Source organism: Myiozetetes cayanensis, unplaced genomic scaffold (assembly GCF_022539395.1).
Source record: "Myiozetetes cayanensis isolate MyiCay16 unplaced genomic scaffold, myiCay2020 scf16, whole genome shotgun sequence".
Lineage (NCBI taxonomy): Eukaryota > Metazoa > Chordata > Aves > Passeriformes > Tyrannidae > Myiozetetes > Myiozetetes cayanensis.
Genome location: NW_026087270.1, coordinates 378,178 through 390,855, shown reverse-complemented (window position 1 = coordinate 390,855; position 12,678 = coordinate 378,178). Strand labels below are relative to the sequence as shown.

General features: G+C 40.4%; 1 protein-coding gene across 1 annotated transcript in view; it reads right to left on the bottom strand.

Moving 5' to 3' along the window:
• LOC126637702 (transcription initiation factor TFIID subunit 4-like) overlaps positions 1-12,678 on the bottom strand; it is a 141,671-nt gene that overhangs the window by 45,625 nt on the left and 83,368 nt on the right.

Here is a 12,678-nt window from a genome sequence, read left to right as displayed (position 1 = left end):
AAACATTGTATGATACAGGCACAATTCTTCATTAAAACAAAACTCAACTGACAAGCATAAACAGAAGTGTCCCTGACAGGCCTGAGAGCTGGGCCCCTGAAACCCCGTGAAGTTCAAGACCGAGTGCGAGGTCCTGCATCTGGGTTGGGGCAAACTCAAGGGAAAACACAGGCTGGGTGGAGGAGAGACTGAGGAGACACCTTGGGGGTGTTGGTGGATTAGAAGTTCGACACAGCCTGGCCGTGAGTGCCGGCAGCCCAGAAAGCCAACCCTGCCCTGGGCTCATCCCACAGCCCTGGGCTCATCCCACAGCCCTGGGCTCATCCCACAGCCCTGGGCTCATCCCACAGCCCTGGGCTCATCCCACAGCGTGGGCAGCAGGTGAGGAAGGCGATTCTTTCCCTTTGCACCATTCTGGTGAGACCCATCTGCAGTGCTGCCTCCAGCTCTGGGCCAGCAACACAAGGAGGACATGGACCCACTTCAGCCAGCCCAGAGGAGGCCACGCAGAGAGCTGGAGCTACGAGGAGAGGTTGAGGGAAGGGAAAGGCTGAGGGAAGGGAAAGGCTGAGGGAAAGGAAAAGCTGAGGGAAGGGAAGGGTTGAGGGAAGGGAAGGGTTGAGGGAAGGGAAGGGTTGAGGGAAGGGAAGGGTTGAGGGAAGGGAAGGGTTGAGGGAAGGGAAGGGTTGAGGGAAGGGAAGGGTTGAGGGAAGGGAAGGGTTGAGAGCCTGCAGAAGAGAAGGCTCTGGGGAGACCTCACCGCAGCCTTCCAGTGCTTAAAGGGGTCTCACAAGAAAGCTGGAGAGGGACTTCTTACAAGGGCATGTAGTGACAGACAAGGGGAAATGGCTTCAAACAGAGTGGATTTGGATTAGATACAAGGAAGAAATTTTTCCCTTGAGGGTGGTAAGACTCTGGCACAGGTTGCCCAGAGAAGCTGTGGCTGCCCCATCCCTGGAAGTGTCCAAGGCCAGGTTGGACGGGGCTTGGAGCAACCTGGGCTGGTGGAAGGTGTCCCTGCCCATGGCAGGGAATTAGGGGGTGGAATTAGATGATTTTTAAGGTTCCTTCCAACCCAAACCATTCTATGTTTTCACATTCTTCAGAAAAAGCGAATTCAGTAATTAAAAGTTTGAAACCCCATTTTTCACATTTTTAAGCTATATATTTTGCAACTTCAGTTATTACCTTAACTCCAGCTTAATGTTACCTAAAAATACATATCACATCTAGAGGAGAAAAGAATCTCCTAACTACAAAAAAGAAACGCAGAAAAATATCTAAATAATAGTGCAAAGGTCTATACATACTTCTCTTTGCCAACTCATATTAGGTTTTTAGCTCAAATATCTTTGGCTCTCTTCCAGATTAAATGCCAGTTAGACAGACCTGCCCGCTTACCCTTTCAAGGTAGATAGCAACAGTGGTGAGCTCTAATCATTTACAAAGGTCATGATCGGAAGCCAGCCCGTAAGCAGTCATTTAAAATTCGATTGATCCCTATTTGTAGTCAGGGAAAGAAAATGGACATTTCAGCTGTATTGTAATTATGAGGCTTCAAGGCAACTGTAAATAGATGTGCAAATCCAGATACTGGCAAATACCTTAGAGAAGAAATTATTACTATAGTATAACATATATCCAGGAAAGGTTGAAGATAAAACTGCATATAAAAAAAGATCAATCATCTTTTTGCTAATTTGCCATGCTTGCCAGCCTATAAGGGTTATCACAATTATCAGAAGTCTGATGAATATTTAAGAGAGGGCCAACTGGCTCAGAGTGATCTCAGAAGAAGTTGTCAAGCTTTGCAGAATAAGAAATTTTGCACTGGAGTAAGTATTCGTTTCCTGGGAGGTGCAGGTCAGAAATGCAGTCTAACAGATAACTGGTATCATGCAAAGGTTATATGAATATTATATGAGTTTCTTATCCAAAGTCACCATTTTCAGACCCACAGGAGCCAGTACTTGGCCCTCTGTACTACCTGTACTGCACTATACCATGATTGTTTCAACATGGAATAGAAGCACAGTGCCTTCTTTTTTTTTTTTTTTTGCACATGCAAAACATGGCTTTTCTCTAAATTCCCCATAGTGGGATAAATCCTGCCCTCCTTGAAACCTGCAGTGTCTGGTGCTGTTCTACCAAGAAAACAGGCAATGTCTTCAAGGGCCTGCAGAAGGGTTTGCACTCACATATTCCTCAGGTTCTCCATCCTTTCTTTTTTAACCAGTGAGAAGAGATAAAGATAGCTCTTGATACCACACACTAATTTTTGACAAATGCACAGGATTTTCCACTACCTATAACTCAGCACCTGAGAGGAAACCTGAGAACAACAGCCAGAGCCAAAGGAGCTGGGCTCTGTTCTACCTCACTGGGTGAACACTGGTAGGACCTTTCCCTTCACCTCCCTGTGCCTCTCACCCCACATCACCCAGCTTGCCTATTCATGCTGGGAGCTCTCCAGACAAGGATCCTCCTCCCCTACGTGCCTCACTTATAATCAAGCCCCAGTGGGATGAATAGACATTACTTTAATACAAATAAGGAATATGCTGCCAGGTACAAAGCTCCAGACAGAAACACAACGCAGTTTCTGGTACTGGTTTTACAGTGCACACCGGGGTAAAGTGCAGCAGGAAAGAACCACCTTATGTAAACCTTCCTGAATGCTGATCAAACCATTTCTGATACATCAAACACAGGCATCATCACAGCATCCTGATGTTTTATAAAATAAGGACTGAAGTGCTGAAATACTTGATAAATACTGTATTGCACAAATTCTCATCAATCTTTTAAAAATTATCACTGGTGGGGTTTGGGTTTTTTTTAAAGCTCACCCAAAGGCAGAGGATCATAAAATTACATTTAAAAATAATCAAGAGAACTATGATCCTGTACTGGTTACCAGCAGAGGCCTTCATCTTGCAGGGGTTACAGTACTCCAGCTGACTTAGGAGAACAGCTCTGCACACTCCCTATTAACTGTGAATTTGCTTACAATAAAACATCTTTGCACTTTATGGATACTTATTAGCAAGTCATTTGACAAGGTTCCTGGATGTTGTTTAACATCCCAGAGCAGACTGACCATCATTGTTGGTTTCTTCATACCCCCATTTCAACTTTATCTTCTCTTCATCTCCAAGTCACACACTGTTTTTTCATAGCCTACATCAGACTACCTGCACCAATCTCTTTCCTACTCATTATCTGTCTCTTCATCAAAAAAATTACCCTCAATCGTTATTTTTATTGAAAAGAAAGAAAGAAAGAAAAAAAGGCAGTATCTTGGCTTTGGTTCAGAAGAGGAGACTCTGGACCTTGTCCACCAGATGCCCAATTCACAGCTCTGACCTGTGGGGGCTCCTCTCCCCAGTGTCCTCTGGAGCCACATTCTCTATGGCAACTGGAAATGACTTTGCAGCCAGTTTGGCACCCCTGGTTCCACAGTAATCACCCTCTGAACTCTCAGCACTAAGAAAAATGTGAATTACGTGCAGCCCCTTTCAGTGTTCCGAAATGACTCCTGAAAGTACCTTTAGTAAAACTAAAGCTACTTAAGCTTCTTACTTTACACAATCAATCATATTTTAAAGTAACAAAGCAGACTCTGATTACAATATAGTTTATCTTCTAACTCAGCCAGTTACTAATTTCTGGATATTTAAACAAATGAAACACCTGTTGCTACCTATACATCCTGATAAAATGATTTCCTGTTAATTAACATGATTTAGCAGAAATTAATCTAACTCACTACATCAACCAACAAGATGCAATCGTTTGATAGCTGCATTCATTCACACTCTCATTTTCATACTGGACTGTAGATGCAAAATCATTCTTTAACTTGCCTTCATCACAATTAATACGGATATACTTATCAATAACATATTAAAATTTCTGCCCTCTGGGAAGGAAGCAATGCTTCAATTCAGAACCACGTTAACCAACAACAATAAACTTTTTTGAAAGTAAAAATATTTACCTAAAACACAAATATTTCAATATATTATACAAGAAAAAATGTTTATAAATTAGATGCTGTTCCTTGCTCCTCATCCAATCCAAATGTATTTTTAGCATGCCATTTACTTACTGAGAGGTATCTCATTTGATGACAAGTACAGCATAAAAAGGAAGCATCATTTGGACAATGAAATGTTCTTCTTTGTGGTGGTGGCACAGCATTAAAACCACAGAAAGAACCCTACTTCACTGCTTTCAAAAAGTAAAGCTAAAAACCGAGGTTCTAAAATGTGAGTTTGTTTTCTTTTCCTTTCCATCATTATTTGTTATGACACATTTAGGTATTTTAGAAAGAAGTGCCACAAGCCATATGCCACAAGGAAGACAGCCATATGTCTGTCGAAAGTATCAACATTAGATCTTAAAATTTAGATTTAATAATTTCCCAAAACCAAGAAGGCAACTTATTCGTCAGGAAAAACGTAGGCAAATGGAAATTAGCTTTGTCTAAAGCAGAGATGGAGATGAAATATGGGCATGAGCTGCAGCTGCCAAGGACTGCACTAAGAGAAATCTCCTTCAATATGATCAGAAAGTGAGAGGATGACTGGAACTCGTAAAAATTCAAGTCTACATATAAATACCTTGAAAAATAAAAGAGAGAAGAGGGAGTGGCATCACATGAGAGAGAAAGGTCAAGGAGGTGTTTCTCTACCTACAGGCAGAATTCAGGGATGTTTTTTGGCCTGGAAGGAAAATAACCCAGTGACAGAGACACAGAGATGATTACAAAGATAAAGAAGAAAGAGCTGAAGGAAGGAGTCATGTATGTTTAAATACTGCCAATATAAGATTTGATAAGGGAATAGAAGCTGCATTGTAAAAGTTTCTGTAGTCACGGAGCCAACTCAGCCCACAAAGAATTAGATTTTTGTCTACTTAAAATTGTCAACATATTCAGAAATACCTCCTAAGAAACAAGGCCAGAGAAGAGGTCACCAGCACCACAGAAGCTGTAAATAACTGCAGCCAAGAACGAAGACAGGCAGCCCTGAACCCCAAACAGAAAACTGGCAACGGAGGGTGCGAAATGGCAGAAACGTTTGATGAAAGCAATCATACAAACAATGATTGAAGCACTGGTTTGTAGCCAATAGGCATCAGTGGAGATCCCTCCTAATTCTGTTTGCAGTGGATGGCTTAATTCCTGATAACAGGGTCATATGCTGGGAAAAGCTTGTCTTAATTGATGGCTCTGCAACATGTATCTATCAGTCTCAGACAGTGATTACACCCCCCGGAAAAACATCTTTTTTGCTGAGGAGTGCCTGAAATGCGGAACCATTACACATGTCCTGAGATGCCCACAACAGAAGGTGCAATTAAAAAATGAAACTCATTAAAAATGCTGGCAGTAACCTCAACAAGTCCAGGACAATGATCAAGAAGGATTGGTGCATCAGTGAACTTTCAGAGAGCCTTGCAAAGTGCCTCATGCCTGCAGATGCCCATGCTGGGCTCCCCCCTCTCTCTGTGGCACTCGAAAGGTCAGCAGAATTCCACAGCCACAGCTACTGCTGGGAAGAAACTGGCCCAGAGGAGCTCAAGTTTAGAAAAGGCACTGCAGCAACGCAACACCAGAGGAGTTTTACCTGGGTAACAGCAAATCTTACACTGAGCACGTTCTGTGAGACTTTTAAACACTCACAGCTCTGACAAAATCTATCTCCTTTTCCTCCATACAGAGCTGGAGCTGCTTCTTCACAGCTGTTCTCCAACCCCTCAGTAAAAGCTCCAATCATGACTTGCAATGGCTATACATCTGTTTGAACCAGAACAAGATTTTATTTCACTGCAAAAGGTGTTTGCCTTTTGGCTTTGGTGGTGTTGGCTTTTCTCTTTTTTTCTTTCCCACACACTTTTAAAAGCACTCGAAAATGATTGCAGAGTATTAGGGAAAATCCACCCTGGGCAAAGACTAAGCTGGGAACGTTTCAGCCCCAAGATGACTGTTCCTCAAAATAATGAGCATCTCAGAACAGTTCTGGAATATGAACTGGGGTACTTTGGACCAAGTGTCCTTCCTACAGTAGACATCTGTGTTTATTACATCTAATTTCATTATGTTTTAGAAGTTTACTCAAATTTTCCACTTAAACACGCCCTATTTACTTTCAGTGTGTCAAAATCTGATACAGAAAATGCCAGGTACATCCTACCTTTCATTCTTATTTTCCCCTGAAAGAAAAAGCCTTAATAGTAATTTTCTCCAGTCATGTACATTACTTAGTTGAATGAGATTTTTAAAAAAATTATCAGTAAAACTACAATTTTATCTCCTCACTACTCTCGACCACATACTGTCTGAACTGATTATATACATATATATATGATACAGGCTTAATTTTCTTGGAAGTATCCTTAATAGCTTACTCACAGCTTGTAAAAATGATAAGTATGAAGAATTTTGAGATTTGATTTTAAAAAGTCTTGTAATTTTTTATCACACTAGGTTGTATTTTTTGATTTTCCAAATACAATGCACTATTTTGGTTTACCTTAAAGCCATTTATTTCTGCAACTGTCTAACCATCTCTTCAGCTACATATTCCAATCTAGAGTGACACAAAGTATAATAAATACTTTTAGGAAGGTATCCCCCAAAACTTCTGAAAGAGTTCTACAACAATGGATTTTTTTTTTTTTTCGATCCTTCCAGTAACTTTAATCATTACATTTCTTCATTCCTCAAAATCTGTTGTTGGAGCTCCACTACACTTTGTTTGGTTTTGGTTATACCATTCCTCAAACAAACAACTTATCTGCAGTAGCACCAGTTCCAGCCTCTCCTACACTAAACTGAAGACACCCCTGTTTTGAGCCTTGATATTTGTTAGGTCCCATAAATTAGTGTTTGGCAGATTTGCCAAGCCAAATACAGACCATTTAAGCAGAGGGTTTCTGAGGCACAGACAACTGGGCAGGATCAGCACTACTAGAGCTGGCAACTTATTGAAATGTCGGTAACTTACTTGTAATGAGATCAGAAAAAATGCTGGGAAAAAATCCCCAAGATCTGTTATTTTATTATTACCAATCAATGTTATTTCTGAGCAAAGCAACAATGGACAATTCCAAACCTTCTCAAGCTGTTCTTCAAAGGAAACAACACATCCAGTGCAAATATGATTGTTAAGAGCACAAGGCCAAAAGCTTGTAACAGAACATCCTCACCACTGGGCACTGGATGGATTAAGATCTTTTCCCTTTGTTAATCTAAGTGGGGGTTTCCCATCCTCCCCAGGTTTCCAGGATGTTCTCCCTTCCCCTCGAAGTGAGGCACTGTGTGAGGACTCAAACTGATGCTTTAATGAAGATTAGGGAATATGAAAGCCTGTATGAAGGACAGAGTTACAGACCAAGGTAACAAAGAGCTGTGGCTTCAGTTCAGGACATCTGCAAACACTGGGATAACAGGAGCTAACTCAGCTAAGGGAAGAGAGCTTTGCTTTTTTACAACCATGCACTGGACAACAGGAGGGCCAGCTGACCCTCCCAAGGAAGGCTCCCCTCAGTTCCCACACCTGCAGCTGAGCGCACGCAGCGATCCCAGAGGCTGCCGAGCTCAGCCTCGGACTGGGACGTGACTCAGTGCTCTGTTTGTCACACGGTGAAGCGCCCCTAGAATAAACATTTTTGAAAATACCCTTTAAAAAAATCTTTCACTGTGTCTGAGTAACACAACAGCTATTTGGAGGGTGAAAACTCTCCACAGCCACTACAGCTCTGCATTAGTGTCTGGGACTCTGAGCAGGAATTTTATCTTCCCGTGCATCATCAGTGTCAACAGTAGAGCACGGCCTTTTCTTTCTCTTATTTCTGTTCCATCTCTGGCACACACTTGTAAACTGAAATAATTAAGAACCAGTGCAGCAGAACTGTACCAAAAAGATGAAGTTCTTGGTTAGTCTGTCAATGGAGTCAGCTGCAGACTGAGGCACTCAGGAAGATCTCAGCTTCATGGAAGTGAAGAGCAACAGTATTTCAGATCATAACATCTCAGATCAGCCTGAAGCATTTTCGCAATTTTTTTTTCTCAAAATCATATTTCCATGTTTTGGTTAAAATTTCTGTGGCTATATGCCATTAGCACAAGACCTCAGAACAGCAGAAATTTCAAGTGTGTTTAAAATAGCAGTTAATCAGAAATTCTAGTAAGAGGCTTTAACTAGATTATTCCAAAAGAAAATGCCCAGATTTTGATACCAGTCCTCTAGCATTCTTATGGGAAATTTGCATCTTGAAACTGCCAGCCTCATTTGAGGAAATGAGGCAAATGCAGCAATCTACTAAAAATCATTTGGCTGAAATAAGTAATTTTAATCAAATAGTTAGAGAGAATGGCATTGGAGTTAATGTCTGAAGTGGCACAAACAGATGGGGAATGTGTAGTGTAGCGACTGCTTGTGCACTTTTAACTCAGTATCCTTCTCTGCAGCCTGGATTGTGGTTTGATCAAGTCTAAGTGACATGACAAAAACAAATTTAATTTATTCTGAAACTATATCCAACTAAAGAACACACACTAGAGCAAGTATGCTGCTCTCTTCAGAAGCCAGATTTGAGGCAGAGCAAAACTCTAGGAACAAAAATAGCCACACACCCACCACCTTCTTCCCCTTAAAAGTTGTGGGGGCAGTGCTGGGGGTTCACTTGTGAAATGGAAGTTCCACTGGGGATGCAAAACAAGCTTGAAATTTAAATAATCTACATCTTTTCTATTTTAGATTTAACTATAGCAAAACCCTACGCTCATTCCTCCTGCAGATCAAGGGAACAACACACCACAGTGTGGGGACAAAATATTTCAAGCAATTTCTCCGACACTGACAAGGAGTAAATTAGGGAATCTTGTAAGTACAATACAGTAGTCTTCCCCTTCTATTGATCACATATAATTTACATCTTACAAAGATGTGAATTCTTGCATTCTCACTCCACAAGGAAAATCTCAATGATTTATTCATTTCAAATAAAAAATAGAAGGTAGATGAGAAGAATTACTTCACAGGCTGTAGCTTTCTCAGGGCACTAGTGCTAGGCTCTTCTTTCGCACTGCCCGAAGGGCCTTTGTGTGCAAGTCCCTCTAATTAACAAGGTGAATCATGCAGCAGTTCCCTAATTAGTGAACATGACAAGCCAATGGAAACAAGCAGACAGACCTGGCGTACAGAGATGGTCAACAAAAGGCACAGCAACACACCATTAAAAATGCCTATTTCGTGTAAATCAAATAAAAAAGTAAGAGAACTACCATAATACTTAATTTTCCTTTTCATGTTTTATGCTTATTCCTCATTTATTGCAGATATAAATAACGACAGTAAATCAAGGTTTTCAGCTGCAAGTCACACCACCTCTCCAAAATCAAAGACTAGTTATCCTACATGAATAAGCATCTGCTTAAGGGGCATTATTTGTTTTCTCTCTTGTTTTTCTGCTTTAAAGAGCTGCAGTTACATTAAGCTTTGCACTTTAAGAATCCCTTAATTAATTCTATTCAAAATTATTTTTTCTTGAAATCCTTTTTCACGAGTAGATGAATGGAGTGCAATAGTTGCACTATTATTGCACTATAAAAAATGCCTACATTCCCAATATGTCATAATTTCTACCTTTAGTAAAAGGATAACTAAATAATAAAAGTGAATAATCAAAGAATCAGATTTGCATTAAAAAGGAAATGAGATGATCTAAAATGTACCTCCTTACATTCATCTTTTCAAGTGAAATATTTTTAGTCTTTCACCCTTCCTTCTGCTTTTCCCACAAACACTCTCCCCATCTCCAAAACAACACAGGGTTAATTAATCTTCAATTTATTGCAAATTGAACCTTTGATTTAGATCTTTATGATCCTTCAACGCATTACCAGTCTGAAATGTGTGTCACCATCAGCAGAATATAATTCTTCACAGAAAAATTCCACTATATTCTTTGCTCTCTATTCCTTGGCTCATTATAATAAGTGAGGAGAACTCCAGATTATTCCCTCATTACAGGCTCCTCTTCCTCACAAGCTTGCAAAAGAAATAAATTTGACTTTCCTGTTCGAATTGGGTAGAATTTCCTTATGTTCTACATGTTGTTTAATATTTAGATGTTCAAAATATCAACGTCTACAAACCCCATACTTTTCTGACCTGTCCAGTTTTAAAGTAATAAATTGGCCCCTGAGTAATAATGGTTCTACAGGGCTTTAGATGTCCTTTTTTGGCCACAAATGTGACGAATATTTACCGATGTTCTATCATAGAACTGATGAACTGCTCCAAAGCAGTTTTAAATTCACAACAAGACACTTCTCAGGGATCCCAAGCAGAAGGCTGGAATCACTACAAGCTGTTTGCTGTGTTCCATCTGCCCCTTCCCAGGGTGTGTGCACAGATCCCACCCACCACACCCATCCTAGGACAGTGCAGCGCAGCTTTAAACGGGGGCTGGAAGGAGCCTCTTTACCATGAAGGCACGCTGGATAATCTGCTAACAACTCAACTCTGATCTGCCATATGCACGCAGGAAGTGCTCAGCAAACAACCTGTCACAAGCGTTTACCGTTCCTGAACCCGCTCACCAACAGCCTGGTAACATGAACCACAAACTGGGGAGCACTTCATTGTCAGACAGCTGTAACTAAACCTGAAACTCCTGCAAAGAGGAAACACTGGAAACCCTCACGTTCTTATCTGCATCTTAAATGGCAAAATCTAAGTGAGAAGACTGGAAATAAACGGTAAATATGTAAACCCAGAAATTAATGCAAACTCACAAAATGTAGAGGTGATTTCCAAATAAATGGTATCTACACGAACACAGGTTATTTTACATGTACAATTACAAAAAATATTTTGCATGGCAGTAAAAATGTTAAGTGCAGCTGATAACAATAAATCATAATTGTCCACAGGAGTTGTTTTGCTATGAGATTGTATCTAATCCAGAGGGACACATTCTGTTTGTTTAGAATATTGCTACTGATGGAGTTATTCCAGAGTTACAACGGTGGGACAGAACAATTCAATTATAACACTGTAAAGGTGAGGGACACACATTCAAAAAGGGACAGGAGCAAAAACGCACCAGGAGGCACAAACAGAAATCCTCCCCATGGAACAGTCAGATCATTCTCACACTTGCTGCCCAGCCCAGCACGTCCTCACATTCCTAAGGCAGACATCTCCCTATCCATCGGATCCTGGGCGTTTGTTTTTCATATTTCAGTACTTACAGAAGTCATTTCCACACAGCTACATGGACAGTTGAGTATTTTTTAACTGAGGAATTATTTTTAAAGCCCGGGGGTATTTATGAAATGTACATTTATGAATTTTTTTCTTTTGTATAGCTGAGCAGATCACAGAAGTCACCATATACTGCAATGTTAACAGAAGCATCCGCTAATAAATTTAAGAAATATATGCATTTCAGGTAACATAACAATGCATAAGATATTTAAATATGCATGATAATAGCTCTGTAGCCAAAACATCAAATCAATATGGATTTATTGCTGAAACCCAGCACCTTCTCCTGAGCACCATGACTGCACCCAAAACACACAAAAGTTTAGCTCTGTATAAAGCATATTTTATCTCTATGTAGATCACCAAGATTAAACCTTGACAAAACTGGGATAAACAACTGGTCTCAGAAAACTGTGCCAGTCTCTCATGACCTCAAGTTACCTTTCTCCTCTGAGAAGTGTCTGGTAAAATGCAGAGCATTGTTCGACTTCTGCACTGCAAAATAAAGTATGAGTTTTCCACCTGAAACTTTATTAGAGAAGTTTATAGGGTTAGCTACTGTAGCTGCATATCCTTTAGATGTTCTCCATGCAACCTGGAGGTCTGTAACACTCTATCTTGTGGTCATCTAGATCACATCTAGATCATTTAGATCACTAAAAAGGCAAAATAGCAAGAAGATGCAAACAACTTATATTCTTGGAGGGAGGAAAAAAGCCATCCCATATTTTTGTTTTCTGACACACCCTAATACACAACAGATTTCCTGAACATACTACTTAAGAAGGAAAGGCTGGCAAATGCTGATGACAGACCATTATTAAAAGAGAGAACAATTTTGTTGAATACTGAATTTACTGTTTCTCAAAACAGGAAGCTGAAAGCATTTTACTTAATTAATCAGCAGCATATACAGTGAAGCAATAATGGATATTTAATAACCTTCTTAATCATTACCTGTCCTAGTAAGGCATGGCAGATATCCTGAATATTCTCCAGGTACCCTACATGGAGAGCCCATCCCACTTCTGCAGAGCTGGCACGTGGCCATGACAGACACAAAGTGCTGGGCTGCGTTAGGACCAAGGGCTCCTCATGAAAACATGTATCAAATTCCTCCAGAATTCAAACACAGATTTTGCAAATAAATAGATAAAATTATCCCATTTCTCATAAAAATGTGCTCTCTTCTCCCCAATTTCACCTCTAGTATGTTTCTAGCAGAGTGAACATTCTCCTCCTCTCCTGTTGTCCTGAGCACAATTAACACCTGAGTTTAGTTTTTATGCTCTAATTTCCTTTTTGTCTATTTGACACTTTTCCTAAAGCTGACTTGGATTATCCAACACGTTTGCCAGATAGGAGCTCTTCTTCCAGGACAGATTTTTTTTTA